Here is a 479-nt window from a genome sequence, read left to right as displayed (position 1 = left end):
CTGCCCAGTGCCCAGACGATAACGCGGAGCCATATAGTTAATATTAGTAATACGCAGCATGCACGATAATGGTCAGTAGTCAGTAACATCATCGCTTTGAGGTACGATATCTATATCAGTAAGATAAATTCCATGCGATATAATTAAATCTAGTGTATGATTAAAACGATGATTGTAGTCATCCTGGTGTGCTAGAAATTGTAAATATGAATGGGCATATACTTTAGAGATATTTTACTCAGGAATTTCTAGGGGTGCCAATAATTGTGTCCAACGTGTATTTGAGAAAAACATTTATTTCATAATGAGATTTTCCCCCATTTTCAATTGTTTTAGTTCAATGAAAGGTTAGATATTTGTCAATTTATTTAAATAAAAGATCAAAATGATTAACAATGCAGAGTTATTTTCACAGCCTTCTTTGATCATATTTACCAAGGGTGCCAATAATTCTGACCACGACGGTATATATATATATA

Source organism: Sinocyclocheilus anshuiensis, unplaced genomic scaffold, assembly GCF_001515605.1.
Source record: "Sinocyclocheilus anshuiensis isolate Anshui unplaced genomic scaffold, SAMN03320099.WGS_v1.1 scaffold308, whole genome shotgun sequence".
Classification (NCBI taxonomy): domain Eukaryota; kingdom Metazoa; phylum Chordata; class Actinopteri; order Cypriniformes; family Cyprinidae; genus Sinocyclocheilus; species Sinocyclocheilus anshuiensis.
This window is presented reverse-complemented; position numbering follows the sequence as displayed.